The following is a 26,125-nucleotide window of genomic DNA, read 5'->3' as shown; positions in this document are numbered from 1 at the left end:
TCACCTTTCAGCAGGACAATAACCTAAAACACAAGGCCAAATCTACAATGGAGTTGCTTACCAAGAAGACGGGGGATGTTCCTGAGTGGCCGAGCTACAGTTTTGACTTAAATCTACTTGAGAATCTATGGCAAGACCTGAAAATGGTTATCTAGCAATCCAGGTGGGGAAAGATTTTAGAGACTTACCCAGTAAGACTCACAGCTGTAATCGCTGCCAAAGGTGCTTCTACAATGTATTGGCTCAGGGGTGTGAATACTTATGTGAAACATATTTTACCGTTGTCATTATGGGGTATTGTTGGGGGGGTGGGCAACAATTTAATACATTTTGAATTCAGTCTGTAACACAACAAAATGTTAAGTAAGTCAAGAGGTATAAATACACTGCTCAAAAAAATAAAGGGAACACTTAAACAACACATCCTAGATCTGAATGAATGAAATAATCTTATTAAATACTTTTTTCTTTACATAGTTGAATGTGCTGACAACAAAATCACAAAAAAATTATCAATGGAAATCAAATTTATCAACCCATGGACGTCTGGATTTGGAGTCACCCTAAAAATTAAAGTGGAAAACCACACTACAGGCTGATCCAACTTTGATGTAATGTCCTTAAAACAAGTCAAAATGAGGCTCAGTAGTGTGTGTGGCCTCCACGTGCCTGTATGACCTCCCTACAACGCCTGGGCATGCTCCTGATGAGGTGGAGGATGGTCTCTTGAGGGATCTCCTCCCAGACCTGGACTAAAGCATCCGCCAACTCCTGGACAGTCTGTGTTGCAACGTGGCGTTGGTGGATGGAGCGAGACATGATGTCCCAGATGTGCTCAATTGGATTCAGGTCTGGGGAACGGGCGGGTCAGTCCATAGCATCAATGCCTTCCTCTTGCAGGAACTGCTGACACACTCCAGCCACATGAGGTCTAGCATTGTCTTGCATTAGGAGGAACCCAGGGCCAACCGCACCAGCATATGGTCTCACAAGGGGTCTGAGGATCTCATCTCGGTACCTAATGGCAGTCAGGCTACCTCTGGCGAGCACATGGAGGGCTGTGCGGCCCCCCAAAGAAATGTCACCCCACACCATGACTGACCCACCGCCAAACCGGTCATGCTGGAGGATGTTGCAGGCAGCAGAACGTTCTCCACGGCGTCTCCAGACTCTGTCACGTCTGTCACGTGCTCAGTGTGAACCTGCTTTCATCTGTGAAGAGCACAGGGTGCCAGTGGCGAATTTGCCAATCTTGGTGTTCTCTGGCAAATGCCAAACGTCCTGCACGGTGTTGGGCTGTAAGCACAACCCCCACCTGTGGATGTCGGGCCCTCATACCACCCTCATGGAGTCTGTTTCTGCAGACACATGCACATTTGTGGCCTGCTGGAGGTCATTTTGCAGGGCTCTGGCAGTGCTCCTCCTGCTCCTCCTTGCACAAAGGCGGAGGTAGCGGTCCTGCTGCTGGGTTGTTGCCCTCCTACGGCCTCCTCCACGTCTCCTGACGTACTGGCCTGTCTCCTGGTAGCGCCTCCATGCTCTGGACACTACGCTGACAGACACAGCAAACCTTCTTGCCACAGCTCGCATTGATGTGCCATCCTGGATGAGCTGCACTACCTTAGCCACTTGTGTGGGTTGTAGACTCCATTTCATGCTACCACTAGAGTGAAAGCACCGCCAGCATTCAAAAGTGACCAAAACATCAGCCAGGAAGCATAGGAACTGAGAAGTGGTCTGTGGTCACCACCTGCAGAACCACTTCTTTATTGGGGGTGTCTTGCTAATTGCCTATAATTTCCACCTGTTGTCTATTCCATTTGCACAACAGCATGTGAAATGTATTGTCAATCAGTGTTGCTTCCTAAGTGGACAGTTTGATTTCACAGAAGTGTGATTGACTTGGAGTTACATTGTGTTGTTTAAGTGTTCCCTTTATTTTTTTGAACAGTGTACTTTCTAACGGCACTTTATATATCACACGGGTAGTATTACCATCTATCAGCCATCCAACTCCTCCTCCTCCCGCTTCTCTCCATTATGGTCGTCATTCTTAGATTGTTGAGAAAGCTGCAATGCTGACACTTAAAACCACAATACTGAGTTTGTATTTCAGCCCAACTGCAGCTCCACCACTCAGTTTGGTATAGGCCTAAAGCTGAGGGCTGCGGAAATGCGGCAGGTTGCCTAGTAGTTATAGCGTTGGGCCAGTAACCGAAATGTCGTTAGTTCGAATACCTAAGCCGACAATGTAAAAAATCTGTCCTTGAGCAAGTCACTTAATCCTAATTGCTCCAGGGTAGCCGCTGACCCTGGACATGACCCCACTGTCCGAGGGTGTTTTGGTGGGGGAGTTGGGATATGCAAAAAAATACATTTCCATTTCACACGCATATAATACACACTTGTACATGTGTGAAACAGGACAAATATAAGCACCCACCAAATTATTATTTTATTAACCAAACTCTCAAATTCATAGACTGAGCTGTGGATGCCGAGAATGACATGAGTTTTATGCATATTTTGAACCTTAATCCTTTGTTTACAAGACTCAAATGAGTACATTAACAATGGAGTAATACAACCTTTATATTTTGGTTTATAATAGGTTAAGAACGTTGTACTAAGCTTGAGGGATTTCTATAATGAATTGAAAACCGTCAGAGGAACTAGAGGCAACTATCACCATCTTAACCAACTTTTCCATCCACACTTTTTATGCGAAGAAAGTCATACCATATTTTTTCAAAATCACATCTGATTTGGAAACAGGAAGTTTTGTTACAATTTTATAAATGCTGACACATTTTTTTCGTTCGACATGGTGAGATCTTTTTTGTGTATGTAAAATTGTGAGAAATGGCGGTGGAAATGACTTTTTATGCGCAGATATTGATATAATAACCATATCGAAGTAAACTTGGAGTCACGCGATGATATGCTGTGTGGTCCTACGACTCGGGAAACCATGCCATTTTTTGTGCTACAGATGAAATAAGTTGTGGTGAAAGTGCACGGTGATCTTTATGCTCCTTTCCAATAAATATTGAGGGTCTTGTTCTGGTGATCGATGCTTGACTGCCTTTTGACAAATAAAAATATTCTCACTCTTATCCATAATCTCATCATGTAGACTTGCCTACCCATACTGTAGCTGCGAGCATTGGCTAGAGCGCACATGCCAAGACCAGAGTAGGCACATTTGCTATTGAACGCAACAGTTTTTATCTGCAGCAAGTCCGTTTGGTGGAAACAACACTGGTGGGAAAATGTGCATATTTTCTTTATGCATATTTTTTTATATGGATGGAGACATAGCTTCAGAAACCATTTGAACGGCAGGAAATCTTTCAGATTGTGTCATCTTTTTGAGGCCCAACAGTTAAAGATCAATTATGCCACATTTGGTATAAAATAATTTAGCCTCAACAGCCATTGTCCCTAGGTCTTTACTCAAATGTTGGGCTTAATTATGAGGCTACGTTCATCTGCCTTATCAGTGAAGGCTGATCTTCCATTTTCTCCTATAAAAGTCTAAATGGGTAGGATTCAAGCATTGGATCTACAAGAGTTCGGAGCAGAGTGGGAGTTGCATTTTGGGAGTAAAGACTTCCTGACTGGCAGTGGACTAGGGTGTGTTTATTCTCATGGGTGACTGCGTTCCTAGGAAACCAAATAAACTCCAAAACCACAGTTTATCCTCCTCCTCCTCCTCCCACACTCAATCAGCTAACCCTGTTAAAAACAGAAAATCCATTAATGGGAGAGATGAGGCAAGAGGAGGGTTTGGAAGAGTTTATTTGCTCAGCACTGACGGGGCGGAGATCCAGTAGCTATGTATGATAACTCTCTAGGGCAGGTTTTCCCTGTCAAAGATGAGATCACTTCTTCCTCTCTCTGAAAATAGGTTTAAACTCGCTGTTTTCGTTTTGAGGTTTGAGCCAACAGAATCGGTCATATGGACACCGAAACACATTGAGATATTTATTTGACTGTAATAGTTGAGGTTGACCTTTTTATGTCTCAACTAAAATGGGAGTATAAATAAACATTGATGAAAAAAATGTATACTCAATTTGTCGTGCAAAGTATTGCAATCCATGTACCACTAGCAGCATTTTGACCAAAGACCGTTATACTAGGTGTCTAGTCTGTTTTTATAAATGTGCAGTAAGCCTAAAACACAATTTTTAATATAAGGAATTGGCAACTAGTTCTTATTCTGAGAAATAAGGTAGGCCACTTGATTTCAACATCTGAACAAAGTGGACAGGCTAGCATGCTGTTCAAACAGTTGGAGACAGACAGAAGGGTTTATTCATAGCAATTCAACTGTTCTACCTCGTTAGCTAGCAAATACAGTGCATTCGAAAGTATTCAGACCCCTTACCTTTTTCCAGATTTTGTTACGTTGCAGCCTTATTCTAAAATTGATTAAATAAAAATTTTTCCTCATCAATCTATACAAAATACCCCATAATAACAAAGCAAAAACAGGTTGACATTTTTGCAAATGTATTAAAGATAAAAAATAAATACCTTATTTACATAAGTATTCAGACCCTTGGTTATGAGATTAGAAATTGTGCTCCGGTGCATCCAATTTCCTTTGATCATCCTTGAGATGTTTCTACAACTTGATTGGACTCCACCTGTGGTAAATTCAATTGATTGGACATGATTTGGAAAGGCACACACCTGTCTATATAAGGTCCCACAGTTGACAGTGCATGTCAAAGCAAAAACCAAGCCATGAGGTCGAAGGAATTGTCTGTAGAGCTCCGAGACAGGGTTGTGTCGAGGCACAGATCTGGGGAAGGGTACCAAAAAATGTATGCAGCATTGAAGATCCCCAATAACACAGTGGCCTCCATCATTCTTAAATGGAAGAGGTTTGGAACCACAAAGACTCTTCCTAGAGCTGGCCGCCCGGCCAAACTGAGCAATCTGGGGAAAAGGGCCTTGGTCAGGGAGGTGACCAAGAACCCAATGGTCACTCAAACAGAGCTCCAGAGTTCCTCTGTGGAGATGGGAGAACCTTCCAGAAGGACAACCATCTCTGCAGCACTCCACCAATCAGGCCTTTATGGTAGTGACCAGACGGAAGCCACTCTTCACTAAAAGGCACATGACTGCCCGCTTGGAGTTTGCCAAAAGGCACCTAAAGGACTCTCAGACCATGAGAAACAAGATTCTCTTTTCTGATGTAACCAAGATTGAACTCTTTGGCCTGAATGCCAAGCATCACGTCTGGAGGAAACCTGGTACCATCCCTACGGTGAAGCATGGTGGTGGCAGCATCATGCTGTGGGGATGTCAAGATCGAGCAAAAGATTAATAGAGCAAAGTACAGAGAGATCCTTGATGAAAACCTGCTCCAGAGTGCTCAGGACCTCCGACTGGGGCGAAGGTTCACCTTCCAACAGGACAACTGTCCCTAAGCACACAGCCAAGACAATGCAGGAGTGGCTTAGGGACAAGTCTCTGAATGTCCTTGAGTGGCCCGGACTTGAACCCGATCGAACATCTCTGGAGAGACTTGAAAATAGCTGTGTAGCGACGCTCCCCATCAAACCTAACAGAGCTTGAGCGGATCTGCAGAGAAGAATGGGAGAAACTCCCCAAATACAGGTGTGCCAAGCTTGTAGCGTCATACCCAAGAAGATTTGAGGCTGTAATCGCTGCCAAAGATGCTTCAACAAAGTACTGAGTAAATTGTCTGAATACTTATGTAAATGTAAAATTTCCGTTTTTATTTATAAAACATTTGCAAACATTTCTAACCCGTTTTTGCTTTGTCATTATGTGGTATTGTGTGTAGATTGAGGGGGGGGGAAACGATGTAATCAATGTGGTCCTCTGTAGCTCAGCTGGTAGAGCACGGCGCTTGTAACGCCAAGGTAGCGGGTTCGATCCCCGGGACCACCCATACACAAAAAATTTATGCACGCATGACTGTAAGTCGCTTTGGATAAAAGCGTCTGCTAAATGGCATATATATATATATATATATATATATATATATATATATATATATATATATAAAATAAGGCTGTGACGTAACAAAATGTGGAAAGAGTCAAGTGGTCTGAATACTTTCCGAATGCACTGTAGATCCAAGTTGGCTAAACTTGAAATACAGTGCTGTGAAAAACTATTTGCCCACTGTCTAATTTTCTCTACTTTTGCATTTTTTTTTTAAATACTTAATATTCAGATCTTCAACCAAAACCTAATATTAGATCAAGTGAACCTGAGTGAACAAATAACAAACAATTATACTGAACTAAAATATACATGCAACATGCAAACATTTCTTAGATTTTACTGAGTTACAGTTCATATAAGGAAATTAGTCAATTTTAAATAAATTCATTCGGCCCTAATCTATACAGATTTGCATCTGTTGGTCACAGATACCATTAAAAAAAAATATATATATATATATTAGGTTGTGGATCAGAAAACCAGTCAGTATCTGGTGTGACCACCATTTGCCTCTACGTCATGTCCTTCGCATAGAGTTGATTGTGGCCTGTGGAATGTGGAAAGTTTCCGTTTCACAACTTGGTGACTTTTGCGTAGGATGTAACATGATCAATGATGTAGCCTATCTATAGGCCTATAAACACACAATCAGCCTTTACCGGTAGAGAGGATGTACTTCCTCACCCTAATATAAGCCCACATGGATGTTTTATTTGTTTTAATGTTAAAGTATTATTCTGCCACTTTTCATCCTCTGTTACGAACCCTGTGGCTTTAAACGTCTAGGGTGGATGGACAAGAGACCCGTAACATAATTCATGCAAATTAGAATCGTGACATGGAACAGTGAGAACAAAAACTACACGACAACCATAAACTACCGTCAAACATAAAATGTTTATTTTTGAACACACGGTAAAGGTTTGGGAAAAAGGGCTGAGCAGGACCCAAGAAATGAAACAATAGTGTAAAGAACCCCTAAACTGATCTTGCCTGCCTCAAGAACCGCTAAGGTACTGCTAATCATAGAAAAATTACAGTGGGTGGTCCGCTCAGGTCTAACTAGTGTTTTTAGACAGTTTTCTTCCTACGGGTAATGTACGCCCAAGGGCAACTTGCTTAAATTCCCCTTTTCCCAGAAACACACAAAGTTACCAAACAGAGTAACCAGCAAATGAGTGAGTACACAAAACACAGGACACCACAGTATCCATACTCACATACGGAAAATAGTCTAACAAAGTTACCAAACAGAGTAACCAGCAAATGAGTGAGTACACAGAACACAGGACACCACAGTATCCATACGGAAATAGTCTCTCACAACAAACACAACTGACCGACTTTTAAACAATGGGATGTGTGATTGAAAAACCAGAAACAGGTGGTGCAATGCAGAGGAATGTCCACCGATTGGTCTATCTCAGCAATCAGCAGACACCCCAACGACCACCAATCAGGAACATACAGGACACCTGTGATTAGGGCAGAAGGAGAGGAAAAACACAAAGACACAGGATACCTGTATCCGTAACACTCCCACCCGTAAAAGAGCAAACCACAATGGTTTGCGACACACGTACCATCACAACACCCAAAATTCAAAGATCAACAGCATCCTGACGGGATAACAAAAAAAAACTAGATCTTTAAACACGAGACAAAGCATCTGCCAACACATTATCTGACCCCTTTTTGTGGCGGATCTCCAAATTATAATTTTGCACTACAAGTGCCCAACGCATAAGGCGTTGGTTCTGGTTGTACATCCGGTGGAGAAAAACTAAGGGGTTATGGTCAGTATACACTATCACTGGTAATGCACTGGAACCAACATAAACTTCAAAGTACTGCAGAGCTAACAACAAAGCTAGAGCTTCTTGTTCAATAGTGGAATAGTTTGTCTGACATTTGTTAAATTTCCGTGAAAAATAACAGACAGGATGGTCCACTCCACTGTGGTCCTGCTGTAGTAGCACAGCACCAGCACCTCTGGCACTTGCATCTACCTCCAGTTTAAACGGTCGTTCAAAATCTGGCGCAGCAAGAACAGGAGTACTACATAAGAGTGCTTTAGCAGTGTTGAAAGCAGTACGACAATCTTCAGACCATACAATTTTTTTCGCCGGACTGAGCAAATCCGTTAATGGAGCAACTACCGCAGATACATTTTTACAGAAACTATGGTAGTAGCCAACCATCCCTAAAAAGCGGCGTAGCTCTCTTCTGGTGGTAGGTGCGGGAAATGCATTTATAGCTGAGACCTTGGCATCTACAGGGCGCACCTGACCATGGCCGACCTGTTTACCGAGATAAGTAACAGTGGCCTTCCCAAACTCGCACTTTGCTAAGTTCAGGGTTAGAGAAGCGGCTGCTAGACGTTCACACACTACCCTTAGAGTGTTAACATGATCAGACCACTCAGTTGAATAAATTACCAGATCATCAAGGTAAGCACTACAATCAGGAACTCCAGCCAATACTGTGTTAACCAGGCGTTGGAAAGTGGCTGGTGCGTTCCGCATCCCAAATGCCATGACAGCATATTGTAGGAAGTGATCTGGGGTCACAAAGGCAGAGATGTCGGAGGCACGTGAGGTTAACGGCACCTGCCAGTAACCTTTTAGAAGATCTAGTTCGGTTACATAAGTAGCAGCACCAACAGTATCAATACAGTCATACAGCCTGGGTAACGGGAACGAGTCGGGCACTGTGACAGCATTTACCTTCCGATAGTCCGTACATAACCTGGATGTCCCATCAGGTTTAGGAACCAGAATACACAGAGAACTCTAAGGACTTGAACTTGGCATAGCCAGGTTATTCTCCAGCAAATAACCGACCTCATCCCTCATTATCTTTCTTTTAGAGACGTTGACACGATAAGCATGTTGCTTGATAGGTGCAGCGTTTCCAACGTTAATGTCATGTTCTAACACATTTGTGCATGTAGGAACATCATTAAAAAGACATGGAAAGCTGTGTAATAGTCTCACTATCATCTGACTGTCCGTCCGTTAAATGAATCAGGCTTGACGGGAGAGACAGCAGCATCTCTGAATTGGGCAATCTAGCACACTGCTGCTGACTATTGCGCAACTCCAACCCATCTCCGTCCACATCATTAACATGACCTCCCACTACAGCCGTAGCAGCAATAGAGACAGCCGACTCGGCCAGTTTCTCTGGACTGTCTATCTGAGTGACGGGTCTGGTATGCCTTCAACATGTTAACGTGGCACACACGAGATTGGCGTTTTCTATCAGGAGTCTGTATCACATAGTCAGTTTCACTTAGTTTCTTTTCAATTACATACGGACCAGAGAAACGTGCTGACAATGACGCTCCTGGCACCGGCAACAATACAAGAACTTGGTCACCTGGCTGCAGTGAACGAGAAACAGCCTGGGTGTCATAGTGCCGTTTCATCCGTCTCTGTGAGGAAGACAGCGCTTCCTTTGCTAGAGCACAGGCACCATGTAGGCGCTCACGAAAGCGACTAACGTAGTCCAACACATTTTCTTTCACACACAACTCTTGTGATAAAAACTGATCCTTTCATAGGTCCCCTCATGGTGTGTCCAAACACCAGTTCAGCTGGGCTGAACCCTAAGGATTCCTGTACTGTCTCATGGACAGCAAACAAAACTAGAGGAACTCCCTCATCCCAATCCTTCTCAGATTCCAAGCAATATTTACGGAGCATAGACTTCAGTGTCTGATGCCAACGTTCAAGCGCACCCTGAGACTCTGGGTGATATGCACTTGACACACGGTGTGTAACTGACAAGGATTTTAACACTTGTTTGAAAAGTTTAGAAAGGAAATTCGTACCCTGATCAGTTTGTATTACCTTAGGTAACCCAAAAGTTGAGAAGAATTTGATCAACGCTTTACTCACCACCGGAGCAGTAATCCTTCGCAGAGGAATGGCCTCTGGGTACCTGGTGGCCACACACATAATCGTCAACATAAACTGGTTACCAGATTTTGTCTTTGGTAATGGTCCAACACAATCAACCATCACATGTTCGAATGGTTCACCTATGGCAGGTATGGGACAAAGAGGCGCGGGAGGAATAACCTGGTTCGGTTTCCCAGTTACTTGATAGGTGTGGCAAGTCCGACAGAACTGAGCCACATCTTGTTTTAAACCAGGCCAAAAGAAATGTCGCAAGACTCGATCATAAGTCTTGGTGACTCCCAGATGTCCGGACCACTGGTGATCATGAGCGAGGGATAAAACATTTTGTCGAAAGGCTGTAGGAATCACTATTTGGTAAACAGCATTCCAATCTCCGCCAGCGTCAACATGGGATGTCCATTTACGCATGAGGAGATTACCATCAATGAAGTATGCCATGTTTTTCTTCTTTAGCTCCTCCTCTGAGACAACACTAGAAAAACATTTAGCCAGGCTAATGTCAACCTTTTGGTTAGCGATCAGCTGCTCACGAGTGACTGGTAACTGTATTGCCTCAGCAACAAGTTCCACATCCTTCTTCCTTTCTCTGGGCTGTTGGTCAGACTGCACCAGCTGACCAGAGGTAGCACCCAAACTATCCTCTGGGTCACACTCTCTGAATAGAATCGTGTTTGACAAATCTATCACTTCACCCACTTGTCGTGCTTGAGCACGTGTGACAGCACAAGCGGGGAACACATCTGGATAACCCTGTGCCAGCTCCTCGGAGAGAGACTGGTCACTTTTATCCAATACGGGTATCACCTTTCCTCCGGCAATATCGTTGCCCATTATAAATGTCACACCTTTTACTGGCAACATAGGACGTACTCCAACTCTGAACAATCCACTGACTAACTCAGAGTGTACGTTCACAAAGTGCAATGGCACTGGGACGAATCCCATTTCAATTCCTTGTACTAACACACTGGAACCACAATATGTATTATTGGACAAGGGCAACACATCAGATAGTATGAACGACTGCGCCGCACCAGTATCTCTGAGGATTCTAACCGGGCGCTGAGACGCTTCGTCATCTGATATGGAAACAAACCCCTCAAAAATGAACGGTTCATAACTGTGATCTCGGACTGGGACAGGGACTTTCAAACCACATTCACTATGAGGCCTCTGTCTTGATTCCGGCCTTACAACCGTACAAATCAGCCCAACACCCGTTGGCGGCCTGGCGTGCTGAGGCATCCCCTGTTTGCGTTTTAGCAGAAAGCAATCATTAACCATATGTCCCACCTTATGACAATAGAAACAGTGACGCACATCTTTTGGGCGTGCTGGATGTACTGCTGGTCGACTAGGACTAAAAGTTAGCAACTCCGCAGCCCTGCTCTCCGTACGAGCCGAAAACACGCTCTTATGCGTCAACACAAACTCGTCTGCCAATACAGACGCTTCCGACAGTGAGGATACTTTCTGTTCGTTCAGATAAACTACAATGCGTTCGGGTAAGCAATTTTTAAACTCTTCTAACAAGATTAACTCCCGTAGAGAGTTAAAATCAGTTACTTTACTAGCACTGTGCCATTTGTCAAACAGATTTCCTTTGTCTCTAGCAAACTCCACATAAGTCTGAGTAGGAGACTTTTTATGAGACCTAAATCTCTGTCGATATGCCTCAGGAACAAGCTCATAGGCACGAAGAACAGTAGCTTTGACCACGTCATAATTCAAGCGGTCTTCAAGAGGTAGCGCTGACAGAACCTCTTGGGCTTTACCTGTTAATTTACACTGAAGTAATAGGCACCATACCTCTTCGGGCCATTTCAATGCTACTGCTATACGTTCAAAAACACTGAAATAGGAATCAACCTCTGACTCCCTAAACACAGGTACCAAGGTGATCTGTCTACTAATATCAAAAGTAGCAGACGACACAGCTGGTGAGGATGGCTCACTAGCAGGCATAGTATGAGCAGAGACTAACCTCGCTGTTTCTGCCTCCAGTTCCATTTTACGCACCTCCAGTTCCATCTTACGCGTCTCCAGTTCTTGATCAAGCCTACGCGTCTCCAGTTCTGCCTCTAGCTTACGCGTCTCCTGTTCTGCCTCTAGCTTACGCGTCTCCTGTTCTGCCTCTAGCTTACGCGTCTCCTGTTCTGCCTCTAGTTCCATTTTACGCATCTCCAGCTTGTCTTGCCTGATTTGTGCCCGCTCTTCCGCCTCCATTTGGAGCCGTGTCGAGCGGACATCCATCCTAGCATCACTGTCGGACAGTGGGGAGAGTGGGTCAAAACGGGGCAATGTGGCTGGAGCCTTAGCCTCGTCCTCAGACACCGACGGGCTTACAGGAGCAGCAACCACATCCCCTACAGGAGCAGCAGGGTCAGGCGGCAGTAATTCAAGCACTCGCTCGTTCAATAATATCTCTAACACTGCTTTCCTAACTTCTACTTTCACTAAAACCCTTTATGGGTACAGAAAAGTGGTCAGCCAAAGCCTGTAGATCCACTCTACGGCAATTCTCAAAAACCTCCCACGTAGGGTTTTCCAAAAATGCATCCAACTCAAAAGTAGCCATCCTAAACTAGCAACACGAGCCGACGAATACTGAACACAAAAAAAAAAAAGGTAGTACAGCTGCCAAGCTCAACACTGAACCAGACACTAACTAATTTGCATGAGTAGCATGGGTATCAATGAGAATGATCCCGGACGAACCCCCACATTATGTTACGAACCCCGTGGCTTTAAACGTCTAGGGTGGATGGACAAGAGACCCGTAACATAATTCATGCAAATTAGAATCGTGACATGGAACAGTGAGAACAAAAACTACACGACAACCATAAACTACCGTCAAACATAAAATGTTTATTTTTGAACACACGGTAAAGGTTTGGGAAAAAGGGCTGAGCAGGACCCAAGAAATGAAACAATAGTGTAAAGAACCCCTAAACTGATCTTGCCTGCCTCAAGAACCGCTAAGGTACTGCTAATCATACAAAAATTACAGTGGGTGGTCCGCTCAGGTCTAACTAGTGTTTTTAGACAGTTTTCTTCCTATGGGTAATGTACGCCCAAGGGCAACTTGCTTAAATTCCCCTTTTCCCAGAAACACACAAAGTTACCAAACAGAGTAACCAGCAAATGAGTGAGTACACAAAACACAGGACACCACAGTATCCATACTCACATACGGAAAATAGTCTAACAAAGTTACCAAACAGAGTAACCAGCAAATGAGTGAGTACACAGAACACAGGACACCACAGTATCCATACTCACATACGGAAATAGTCTCTCACAACAAACACAACTGACCGACTTTTAAACAATGGGATGTGTGATTGAAAAACCAGAAACAGGTGGTGCAATGCAGAGGAATGTCCACCGATTGGTCTATCTCAGCAATCAGCAGACACCCCAACGACCACCAATCAGGAACATACAGGACACCTGTGATTAGGGCAGAAGGAGAGGAAAAACACAAAAAGACACAGGATACCTGTATCCGTAACATCCTCATTCAAAATATCCAGCACAATACCAGTGTCTACATATGTGAAAATGGCGCATTTCTATCATCTCTGGTTAAAAAGATAAGGTCCTAAAAAATGCTTCTCTGTGACCTCACAGGGTAGGATTTGGTATTTTATTAGGATCTTCCTGGGGTCCACACAAAACATGAAACATGACATAATACAGAACATAAATAGACAAGAACAGGTCAAGGACAGAACTACATACATTTCAAAATGTCACACGAATCCTACATAATACATACACACAAACTATCTAGGTCAAATAAGGGAGAGGTGTTGTGTCGTGAGGTGTTGCTTTATCTGTTTTTTGAAATCAGGTTTGCTGTTCATTTGAGCAATATGAGATGGAAGGGAGTTCCATGCAGTAATGGCTCTATATAATGCTGTACGCTTTCTTGCATTTGTTGTGGATTTGAGGACTGTGAAAAGACCCCTGGTGGCATGTCTGGTGGGGTAAGTGTGTGTGTCAGAGCTGTGTGTAAGTTGACTGCAAACAATTTGGGATTTTCAACACATTCATATTTCTTTATAAAAAGAAGTGATGCAGTCAGTCTCTCCTCAACTCTTAGCCAAGAGAGACTGGCATGCATAGTATTTATATTAGCCCTCTGATTACAATGAAGAGCAAGACGTGCCGCTCTGTTCTGGGCCAGCTGCAGCTTAACTAGGTCTTTCCTTGCAGCACTGGACCACACGACTGGACAATAATCAAGATTAGACTAAACTAGAGCCTGCAGGACATGCTTTTTGGAGTGTGGTGTCATTATTATTATAAAAGCAGAGCATCTCTTTATTACGGACAGACCTCTCCCCATCTTTACAACCATTGAATCTATATGTTTTGACCATGACAGTTTACAATCTAAGGTAACACCTAGGGCTGTTGCGGTGACCGTATTACTGCCACATCGGCGGTCACGAGTCATGGAGGCAGTCAAATTCCACATGACCGTTTAGTCACGTAATTAGGCTTCTCCAAGCTCTGATGCTGATGGTCATTAGTAGCCTACCAAACTTGCTAACTGCCTGGTACTCAGCACTCTATTGTCCCTCTAATCACTCTGACATCAATGCAAATGTTTTCAAAAATCTAATCAAACTCTTCATGAGAGCTCATGTTGCGCAACATTTCTATAGGCTATGGAATTGGGGGAGAAAACAGAGTGATGGCCGCTATTAAAAAGAGGAGGATCCCATCAGCTTTCTATAGGCTAGGCCTACTATATTTATTTCTCAACTTTCCTAATATTAAGCACATTGCTTATATTTACAACAGGAGTATAGCCTACCTGGCTGGCATGAAAATGAACCACGGGGAGAAGGGTCCTCCATTCGCTATTTAAGTGCATAGGTGACATGTATTTTTTCCCGCTGCCCCTGTTACGATACAGGTGCATGATAATGGTCCATTTTAAATCAAAACAAATATCACACATATATTATCTAGTATATGTAAAGACGAGATTAAATCAAGAAAAGTCTGATGGGTGACAATATTAGCCTATCACTTGTGAATGATATATTATGACTTGTGTGTGATGCCCAGCATAAGAAACAATGCCTTTTTTTGCGCTTAGTCGCACACCTCATGTAGCCTAGCCCATAGGCCTATATGTTTTAATAAGATTTGTATCACAACTAAAGTGGCCAAATAACTTCTTAAAATTAAGCACATTAATCCGCTTTACAACAGGTGTAGATCCTAACTGGCATACATAAGCAGCGCGTGAGTTACAAGTTTGGTGAAGATAATTTTCACCATAAAAATACACCTTTTTATAATAAAAGTATTACATGCATAATTGCATTTGCGGTCACTTTTGATAATGGTGTTTTCCTGCTAATGGAACATTTGCACTTATAGCCTACTGCCGTGTGCACATTGCGGTGCTTGTAATATGAAGAAATAGCCTAATAGTTTATCAACATTTTAAGCTAAACGTTCTGATCTGTTGCATCAGCCACATTGCTTAAACATTTTTTTTTGATGCTAGTGGTTGTATTCATTTGGGATCTATCGCATCCCACAACTGTCCCAGACTATGTTTGGAATATTTCTCTATCGCACAGACTAGAATAGGTCAACTTTTGTACTATGGGGGATAGTAGATTGACATAGGCTAGTGCTTTTGGTGTTCGTTAGGCCTACTCATCTTGTTGGCTGACGAAAAGTAAATGTGGACCGTTCTTCCAATATCTTCAATATGCGCCTCGGAATTACGCGCGCAGTTGGGTCCACGATGTGACTGTCTTCACTTGTAGTCTGTGAGAAAGACTAGATCATGTGACGGAGAACCATGTGAGTGAGAGTTGCTTCGGAGCACGCAGTGAGAAGGGAATTAAAATGATTATATTCAGCCCAAGGGCACAACGGCCACTAGCCGCAAAAGGCATCGATTTCTTTAGTGGGCATTACGGCCACACAAAGTGGATACTGTTAACCGCTCAACACGGATTGTGTGCAGTCCCTCGAATACTTTGGAGAAAATCTCCTTTCTATTTTATTCAGCTTTGTTCAATTATATTCTTCATGCTATAAAATACTACAAAATAATGCCACAGAATTATAAGCAAATCTTGTCTGCTAAATGAGTGTAGCCCACAGCCATAATGGCATAGCCAGATCAGGACCTAACATAAGGACAACTCAGAGTATGCTATTCTGTTCTTCTGAAATAGACCACATTTTCTTCATATCATGTTTCTTTAGACCTGTCTAAAATAAATAATGGATTTATTGTGAATGTGTAGGCTATATTACATGGATTTATTAGACTTTTTTAAATGTAGATGTTCCAAAGGTCTGTATCAGTGGCTTGTAGGCAATGTGTGGAAGCCAGGAGATGCTAAATGTGTTTGTTAATTAACGGTCAGTTACCGTGAGACCGACAGTTATTTGCTTGACAATCACCAGCTGACCAAATTTCGTGACCGCCACAGCCCTAGTTGTGAGAGGGGCTTGGGAGAAAGAGGTGAAGCGAGAGGTTTCACTCTCGCCAAAATAAGCCCAATGTGTTTTTATGCACTTATTTTTAACCTTTTCGCCTGCCTTGCTGCCTTTGGGACAACGACTCCCATTGTTAGGGCAGAGACATGAACATCTCATCATTATATACAGATCTCTGGTGTAAATGGGGGGGGTCTACACATTACAGAAGGAGCGAACGAGGTGAGACCAAAAAGACAACATGAGAACAAGCGGACATAAACGCTCATAAAAACAAAAAATACAAAAAAAAACTAGTTTCTGCAATACAGGCATATCGCGCAAAAACATACATGTGAATTAATCTACTTAATTCGATATTTATTGTATTTTTTAATTTAACCTTTATTTAACCAGGTAAGCCAGTTGAGAACAAGTTCTCATTTACAACTGCGACATGGCCAAGATAAAGCAAAGCAGTGCAATAAAAACAACAACACAGAGTTACCTATGGGGTAAAACAAAACATAAAGTCAAAAATACAACAGAAAATCTATATACAGTGTGTGCAAATGTAGCAAGTTATGGAGGTAAGGCAATAAATAGGCCATAGTGCAAAATAATTACAATTAGTATTAACACTGGAATGATAGATGTGCAAGAGATGATGTGCAAATAGAGATACTGGGGTGCAAATGAGCAAAATAAATAACAATATGGGGATGAGGTAGTTGAGTGGGCTAATTTCAGAACGGCTGTGTACAGGTGCAGTGATCGGTAAGGTGCTCTGACAACTGATGCTTAAAGTTAGTGAGGGAGATAAGAGTCTCCAGCTTCAGAGATTTTTGCAGTTAGTTCCAGTCATTGGCAGCAGAGAACTGGAAGGAATGGCGGCCAAAGGAGGTGTTGGCTTTGGGGATGACCAGTGAGATATACAGTGGGGAGAACAAGTATTTGATACACTGCCGATTTTGCAGGTTTTCCTACTTACAAAGCATATAGAGGTCTGTCATTTTTATCATAGGTACACTTCAACTGTGAGAGACGGAATCTAAAACAAAAATCCAGAAAATCACATTGTATGATTTTTAAGTAATTATTTTGCATTTTATTGCATGACATAAGTATTTGATACATCAGAAAAGCAGAACTTAATATTTGGTACAGAAACCATTGTTTGCAATTACAGAGATCATACGTTTCCTGTAGGTCTTGACCAGGTTTGCACACACTGCAGCAGGGATTTTGGCCCACTCCTCCATACAGACCTTCTCCAGATCCTTCAGGTTTCCTTCCCTCTTACTGAGGGAAGGAGGTTGTTGGCCAAGATCTCGCGATACATGGCCCCATCCATCCTCCCCTCAATACGGTGCAGTTGTCCTGTCGCCTTTGCAGAAAAGCATCCCCAAAGAATGATGTTTCCACCTCCATGCTTCACGGTTGGGATGGCGTTCTTGGGGATGTACTCATCCTTCTTCTTCCTCCAAACACGGCGAGTGGAGTTTAGACCAAAAAGCTATATTTTTGTCTCATCAGACCACATGACCTTCTCCCATTCCTCCTCTGGATCATCCAGATGGTTATTGGCAAACTTCAGACGGGCCTGGACATGCGCTGGCTTGAGCAGGGGGACCTTGCGTGCCCTGCAGGATTTTAATCCATGACGGCGTAGTGTGTTACTAATGGTTTTCTTTGAGACTGTGGTCTCAGCTCTCTTCAGGTCATTGACCAGGTCCTGCCGTGTAGTTCTGGGCTGATCCCTCACCTTCCTCATGTTCATTGATGCCCCACGAGGTGAGATCTTGCATGGAGCCCCAGACCGAGGGTGATTGACCGTCATCTTGAACTTCTTCCATTTTCTAATAAATGCGCCAACAGTTGTTGCCTTCTCACCAAGCTGCTTGCCTATTGTCCTGTAGCCCATCCCAGCCTTGTGCAGGTCTACAATTGTATCCCTGCTGTCCTTACACAGCTCTCTGGTCTTGGCCATTGTGGAGAGGTTGGAGTCTGTTTGATTGAGTGTGTGGACAGGTGTCTTTTATACAGGTAACGAGTTCAAACAGGTGCAGTTAATACAGGTAATGAGTGGAGAACAGGAGGGCTTCTTAAAGAAAAACTAACAGGTCTGTGAGACCCGGAATTCTTACTGGTTGGTAGGTGATCAAATACTTATGTTATGCAATAAAATGCAAATTAATTACTTAAAAATCATACAATGTGATTTTCTGGATTTTTGTTTTAGATTCTGTCTCTCACAGTTGAAGTGTACCTATGATAAAAATTACAGACATCTACATGCTTTGTAAGTAGGAAAACCTGCAAAATCGGCAGTGTATCAAATACTTGTTCTCCCCACTGTACCTGCTGGAGCGCATACTATGGGTGGGTGTTGCTATGGTGACCAATGAGCTAAGATAAGGCGGAGATTTGCCTAGCAGTGATTTATAGATGGCCTGGAGCCAGTGGGTTTGGCGACGGATATGTACTGAGGACCAGCCAACAAGAGCGTACAGGTCACAGTGGTGGGTAGTATATGGGGCTTTGGTGACAAAACGGATGCCACTGTGATAGACTACATCCAATTTAGTAGAGTGTTGGAGGCTATTTTGTAAATGACATCGCCGAAGTCAAGGATCAGTAGGATAGTCAGTTTTACGAGGGCATGTTTGGCAGCATGAGTGAAGGAGGCTTTGTTGCGAAATAGGAAGCCGATTCTAGATTTAACTTTGGATTGGAGATGCTTATTGTGAATCTGGAAGGAGAGTTTACAGTCTAACCAGACACCTAGGTATTTGTAGTTGTCCACATACTCTAGGTCAGACCCGTCGAGAGTAGTGATTCTAGTCAGGTGGGCGGGTGCCAGCAGCGTTCGATTTGAAGAGCATGCTAGTGTTTAAGAGCAGTTGGAGGCTACTGAAGGAGTGTTGTATGGCATTGAAGCTCGTTTGGAGGTTTGTTAACACAGCGTCCAATGAAGGGCCAGATGTATACAAAATGGTGTCGTCTGCGTAGAGGTGGATCAGAGAGTCACCAGCAGCAAGAGCGACATCATTGATATACACGGAGAAAAGAGTCGGCCCAAGAATTGAACCCTGTGGCACGCCCATAGAGACTTCCATAGGTCCAGACAACAGGCCCTCCGATTTGACACACTGAGAAGTAGTTGGTGAACCAGGCGAGGCAGTCATTAGAGAAACCAAGGCTATTTAGTCTGCCAATAAGAATGCGGTGGTTGACAGAGTCGAAAGCCTTGGCCAGGTCGATGAAGACTGCTGCACAGTACTGTCTATTGTCGATCGCGGTTATAATATCGTTTAGGACCTTGAGCGTGGCTGAGGTGCACCCATGACCAGCTCGGAAACCGGATTGCATAGCGGAGAAGGTACGGTGGGATTTGACGTAAATGTAAATTTGAAATGGTCGGTGATCTGTTTTGTTAACTTGGCTTTCAAAAACGTTGGATATATCGCCCAGCCCTAGCCCTAGTAGGCCGAGACGGGTGCCCGTGTAGGGCGGGAGGGTGGGATTGGGTTGCCACTAACAGGGCAGCCAATGACTGGCTGGTCCAGTGGAAAAGATTCAAGATGGTAACTTTTAAGTCTTTAGAGCAACTATTATCTTAGCTGAGGATGTATGATCAGATTTCAGCCTCACAGAACAGTGGCATGCAGTGATCTTATTGCTTTTTTTTTTTCCATTTCTTTTTTTTCGCTAGAATAGAATGCTGGAAGATCATATCCTGTGTGCCTCTAAACTGACTCATGATTAGAAATGTTGACCTTGTATTTTTACCCAAATATATTCATTGTAATGTTGTCAACAAGCAGGCTCTAGTTGCCTATATTAGATTGAAATTGAAACCCATTTGTTTAGAAATGTGGAATTGACATAAATTCTGCCTGGGTATGCCTGGGCTGGTGACAATGGGCAGTATTTAATCTGTAGCAGGACGTGGTGATCCTGACCTGATTTGGGTCTCTAGTCCTATTTATTCATCCCGAGAGTTGGCTGCATTGTCCTGTCCTGCAACTATGAACATTGACCCCAGTCTACTTTGCACAAATTATTTCTGTGATAGCCCCCATGTTAATTCATACAAATGTACTGATTGAAAAATTATCGCTTTATGGGTAAAGGCATCAAGCAATTACAGTAATTTGTTTTTAATGTATGAGTGAAATGGCATTTGTATTGAAGTCAAAGCAGTCATTGATTTTCCAATATTCTTTCCAATTTCTATTTTTAAGTGTTACTGACTGCATACTTCTAAATACCCTGACACAGGAAGTGAGTCACAGGAAATGGCATAATGATGCCTCTTCTGTAACCTCACTGAGAGAGGACGAGAATGCGTCCATGTTAATATACTGGAGAAGAGGGTCGAGTGTCTTGCGAAATCACCACTCTCCCTGAGAGAGCGAGAGAGAAAGAGAGCCAGAAGAAAGGGGGGGGGGGGGTGACAAGGTCAGCGGAACACCGTTTATCCAACCCCCGTTACCGGATTAAAAACTTTCCTTGGACTCCACTATCATTCTGCTGGGTTTGCTGTGCCATTTCTCAGACAACTTCCCTAATGAATGATCCATGACATCCCTGTTGTAGATGACCTGTCTCTCTCTCTCTAATATCACGTATTCCTCTTACTCCACACAATGGACATCAGCACTCAATGATGGAGGTATGGCTGCGTGACATTCATCAACCCTTCTAGGGGACTTGGGGGCCCACAAGAGTGAAGGAGATCTGTCATTTTGTCATACTGCTTGCTCTCGACTCCTATTCTAATGGGGATTAGAATGACTTTCCTGAGGTGGGAATGAATCGAGGGCTGGCAAACGAGTTGTTGCTTTTTTCCACTATACTCATTCAGACATTTCAACAACAAAAAAATGTTGATGTTTGCATGATAGGTAGACTAGATAAACCTGTCTGCTATTGGGCTGAAGTTGATATTGGCATAAGATGTTGAAGATGTCACACAGGATGGGTAATTAACACCTGCCACCCGCCAAATGAGGGTAGATTTTGACATTGGCAGGTAAGAATGTCTATTTCACCAGCCACATTGGCGGGTGGTCACACAGAGCATTTGGGAACAGTTATTTTTATTTTTTATATAAAGCCCAAATGTAGAAGTTAGTCTAATTAACCTGAAAGGCTATTAAAGTGTGACTTTGTCCTCGTGTTTCTTGGCTAGTTACATCGTTACATCGAGACATCGAGATTCTCATCTCTGACAGACATGGAGTGCCCCGTTACCACGTTAACGGCCCACCCCTTAAAGGGGCAGCTGAACATTTTGTCTCTACTAATGACAAAAATATTTGGGGGTGCATTGTGCTTGATTGAGCGTGGAACAATCCAAAACCTTTTATTCATTAACTTTTAGTAATTTCTGATCATTTAACGCTCAACTACTTTCATTGTGGGCCTACATTTATTTGTGTGCCCCTACATTTCAACTTATGTATCCTTGTAAAACGTTTCAGCATAGAGCCCTGAACTTAAAAAATAGCTAGCTTAACATGCTGACTTGACCGCGCGTGCGTCCACCATCGCGCGCATGTTGATTTTGTCCACCCACACCAGACGCGATCAGGACACGCAGGTTGAAATATCAAAACGAACTCTGAACTAACTATATTAACTTCGGGACAGGTCGAAAACCATTAAACATGAATGGCAAGTTAGCTAGCTAGCTTGCTGTTGCTAGCTAATTTGTCCTGGGATCTAAACATTGGGTTGTTAATTTACCTGAAATGCACAAGGTCCTCTACTCTGACAATTCATCCACAGATAACAGGGTAAACTGAATGAGTTTCTAGTTCTCTCCTCCAGGCTTCTTCTTCTTCTTTGGACTTTATATGGTGGTTGGCAACCAACTTTAGCACTGTTGATTGTTGATGTTCATTTTTAGAACTGTTCATCTGCTTTATATCTATTGTATCTAAATTATTTATTTTAAGATACATTGGTTAAAAGACTGGTCACAGAAATGTAATTGAATTGAGAAATATACCACATTACTTCTTCTTACTAGTAATAGATTTCTTGTTTTAGAAACATTACAAACCATGCTCATCCGTTATTTGTAATTTCTAGTGTAATAAAATGGAGAAAATAAAAATATGTGAGTGGATGGTATAAAGATTTCTTCATCTACCTGCCACAGTGGCTGGTGGACCAAAACGTTCATTTCCCACCCTGATGTCACATGCTCAGTTATATGTACAATGGAACAGTTGTATGTGTATTTGAATATGAAAATGCACCAACAGAAAGGCAAGCAGTAGCCTGACGTGTAAATAAGCCTAACTGCCAGCACAGAAGCCACAGTGACGCTTTTACGGTTTTTTCATTTCATTTCTGAGATGTGCCGCTCCCTAAATTTACATAGTTTATTTTTGTGTGGATAGCCCTAAAGTCATGTGAGACACTGTCTTATCGCCATCATTTGGAAAACTTGGCCAACCCTCATTGATTGTCTCAATCAAGAGGGTTTTGTTGGGGGGAATAAGCCCTTTGAGGGCCCATGACACAGCAAGGTCAGGACCCATTCCCTGAAGAGGGGCTAAGATGCATCAGAAAAGGAACCTCTTGGAAAGAGAAAGGCCTGATTAGAAGCCATTGTTATTCACCAGGGATTTGAGGCTCTCAAGTGGTGGTGATTCACAATGTCCAACAGTGCTCAACGACAATGAGGAGTGAAACGTCTCCACAGAAGCCGTGTTGAACGGAGGCCTTTGTCTCGGCCGAGCACTTTGAATCATCGAAATTCACCAGGGTTTATGAAGTAGCAAGCCAAAAATGTTTTACATTTACATTTTAGTCATTTAGCAGACGCTCTTATCCAGAGCGACTTACAGTTAGTGAATACATACAGTGGGGAGAACAAGTATTTGATACACTGCCGATTTTGCAGGTTTTCCTACTTACAAAGCATGTAGAGGTCTGTAATTTTTATCATAGGTACACTTCAACTGTGAGATACGGAATCTAAAACAAAAATCCAGAAAATCACATTGTATGATTTTTAAGTAATTCATTTGCATTTTATTGCATGACATAAGTATTTGATCACCTACCAACCAGTAAGAATTCCGGTTCTCACAGACCTGTTAGTTTTTCTTTAAGAAGCCCTCCTGTTCTCCACTCATTGCCTGTATTAACTGCACCTGTTTGAACATCGTTACCTGTATAAAATACACATGTCCACACACTCAATCAAACAGACTCCAACCTCTCCACAATGGCCAAGAACAGAGAGCTGTGTAAGGACATCAGGGATAAAATTGTAGACCTGCACAAGGCTGGGATGGGCTACAGGACAATAGGCAAGCAGCTTGGTGAGAAGGCAACAACTGTTGGCGCAATTATTAGAAAATGGAAGAAGTTCAAGATGACGGTCAATCACCCTCGGTCTGGGGCTCCATGCAAGATCTCACCTCGTGGGGCATCAATGATCATGAGGAAGGTGAGGGATCAGCCCAGAACTACACGGCAGGACCTGGTCAATGACCTGAAGAGAGCTGGGACCACAGTCTCAAAGAAAACCATTAGTAACACACTACGCCGTCATGGATTAAAATCCTGCAGCGCACGCAAGGTCCCCCTGCTCAAGCCAGCGCATGTCCAGGCCCGTCTGAAGTTTGCCAATGACCATCTGGATGATCCAGAGGAGGAATGGGAGAAGGTCATGTGGTCTGATGAGACAAAAATAGAGCTTTCTGGTCTAAACTCCACTCGCCGTGTTTGGAGGAAGAAGAAGGATGAGTACAACCCCAAGAACACGATCCCAACCGTGAAGCATGGAGGTAGAAACATCATTCTTTGGGGATGCTTTTCTGCAAAGGGGACAGGACGACTGCACCGTATTGAGGGGAGGATGGATGGGGCCATGTATCTTGGCCAACAACCTCCTTCCCTCAGTAAGAGCATTGAAGATGGGTCGTGGCTGGGTCTTCCAGTATGACAATGACCCGAAACACACAGCCAGGGCAACTAAGGAGTGGCTCCGTAAGAAGCATCTCAAGGTCCTGGAGTGGCCTAGCCAGTCGCCAGACCTGAACCCAATAGAAAATCTTTGGAGGGAGCTGAAAGTCTGTATTGCCCAGCGACAGCCCCGAAACCTGAAGGATCTGGAGAAGGTCTGTATGGAGGAGTGGGCCAAAATCCCTGCTGCAGTGTGTGCAAACCTGGTCAAGACCTACAGGAAACGTATGATCTCTGTAATTGCAAACAAAGGTTTCTGTATCAAATATTAAGTTCTGCTTTTCTGATGTATCAAATACTTATGTCATGCAATAAAATGCAAATGAATTACTTAAAAATCATACAATGTGATTTTTCTGGATTTTTGTTTTAGATTCCGTCTCTCACAGTTGAAGTGTACCTATGATACAAATTACAGACCTCTACATGCTTTGTAAGTAGGAAAACCTGCAAAATCAGCAGTGTATCAAATACTTGTTCTCCCCACTGTATATATTTTTTATACTGGCCCCCCGTGGGAATCGAACCCACAACCCTGGCGTTGCAAACGCCATGCTCTATCAACTGAGCTACATCCCTGCCGGCCATTGCCTCCCCTACCCTGGACGACGCTGGGCCAATTGTGCGCCGCCCATGAGTCTCCCGGTCGCGGCCGGCTGCGACAGAGCCTGGATTCGAACCAGGATCTCTAGTGGCACAGTTAGCACTGCGATGCAGTGCCTTAGACCACTGCGCCACTCAGGAGACTTTGTATGGGCGTCCAAGCACTCCCACACTTTCAACTTTGCTTGTCAATTTGTCAGATCATTTCTCAGTCAATCAGTTCATTTTAGATTACTGTAATAGTTTTTTGTAATCCAAGTCAACATGGTATCTGAATGGGATGAGCCATGGACGAAGCATGTTCGCCTGAAGTTGTCATGAATTTTGATCGATGGGCTAGCATAGTTTTCTGTGTAAAGACTACAAAGCGGTGACAATGAGTTGCTTCTATTTTGCTTGTCACTATTCTTACCATGAAATCAGCCTGCGACCAGGTCCTGTACACAATTTGTTGAGTGTGCTGCCAGATGTACAGGACGTGACTCACAACTCTCATCCTTTCTTCGTCTTTGTGGTGATACTGTTATGGTTAGCCTAAGCTGTACTTAATGTTATTTAAACAGTAGTAGGGTTGGATTTCATATGTCTGTGTGTAGCTAATATCGCAATTGGAAATCTTCCCAGAATCGATTGATTTGACACTTGATAAACACTTACACCGTTTCCTACGATTCGTTTCAGGAGTGAGTGATCACTTGTGCCCTTTTTCAACGGAGTAACTTGAGCATGTAATTGGAGGACTGTGCTAACTTGAGCGTAAATTTTTTTCCAGTGGATATTCATTATTATGATGAGAGAATAGAACAATCAATGAAAGGTTTCCTCAGGGCTGCTGGATATAGATCAGATGTCATATCTCATAGCAACGGTCTGAAGAGATCTTACCGTTGGCCAAACATTTTCTGTCTTGTCATCGTAAAGACTGAAAGGGATGAGATCTCAAATACTCTTACACACTTCATGTTTATCATGCCATCACAGTGTTTTATACTGTTTGATGCCAATGAAGCCATGAAGGAAAATTACCACATTGTGTGGACAATCAAATGTGTATATTTTTCTTTTCTATTCACATTTGCACTACAATGGTAACCCAGCTGCCAGTGGGTTGTTAAATCTTTTTTCTACGTTTTTTGGTCTTGCAT

At 43.1% G+C, this 26,125-nt stretch overlaps 1 protein-coding gene across 1 annotated transcript in view; it reads left to right on the top strand.

Annotated features, from left to right (window-relative positions):
- The window catches only part of lpgat1 (lysophosphatidylglycerol acyltransferase 1), an 89,371-nt gene that overhangs the window by 6,594 nt on the left and 56,652 nt on the right, over positions 1-26,125 (top strand). The window lies entirely within an intron of this gene.

This window comes from Coregonus lavaretus (genome assembly GCF_964263955.1).
Source record: "Coregonus lavaretus genome assembly, chromosome: 33".
Taxonomy (NCBI): Eukaryota; Metazoa; Chordata; class Actinopteri; order Salmoniformes; family Salmonidae; genus Coregonus; species Coregonus lavaretus.
The sequence above is the reverse complement of the archived record's forward strand: the minus strand, read 5'-3'. Positions and strand labels throughout refer to the sequence as shown.